The 491-nt window shown below is 50.7% G+C and overlaps 1 protein-coding gene across 1 annotated transcript in view; it reads left to right on the forward strand.

Annotated features, from left to right (window-relative positions):
- The window catches only part of MED13 (mediator complex subunit 13), a 146,913-nt gene that overhangs the window by 616 nt on the left and 145,806 nt on the right, over positions 1–491 (forward strand). The gene's annotated exons all lie outside the window — the stretch shown is intronic.

Here is a 491-nt window from a genome sequence, read left to right on the forward strand (position 1 = left end):
CCCTCCCCCAGCCCCAAAGTGGCACCCTTCTCAAATCAGAGGCAAAAGTGCCCTTTCATTCTGTTGGAAAAAACTGCAGTGCTGTTTTTAATTTTGTGAAGGAAAGAGGAATGTAAGTGGGCCCCCCCCCCCAGTGCACAATAGCCCTTTCTCCCCATTGCCTTAAAATAGGGTTAAACCTTGATCATTTCAGGATCCAGTTGTACTTCCAGGCCAGGGATGGGTTTTGCTGACCTCTCCCTGAAGTCCCCCCCCCATGCATAGCTAGAATGACTGGCTGGTGGTGTTAAATCTGGAAGGAAAATCTATGCCAAAGCTGCTGGGCATCTGCATAGCAGGGAATAAGGAATCCAAGGAGCCCTATATCTGCAGGATCATAGGTTGCTGGCTGAGCTGAACTGCTGCTGCTTGGAGTTACCAGTGCCTTTAAGGCATGTTCTCCCCCCCCCCTTCCAAGAGCCCCAACTGTTGCAAATTCTGCCACTTGCTCG

The sequence above is a fragment of the Gekko japonicus genome, unplaced genomic scaffold (genome assembly GCF_001447785.1).
Source record: "Gekko japonicus isolate JY-2015 unplaced genomic scaffold, Gekko_japonicus_V1.1 scaffold476, whole genome shotgun sequence".
NCBI lineage: Eukaryota > Metazoa > Chordata > Lepidosauria > Squamata > Gekkonidae > Gekko > Gekko japonicus.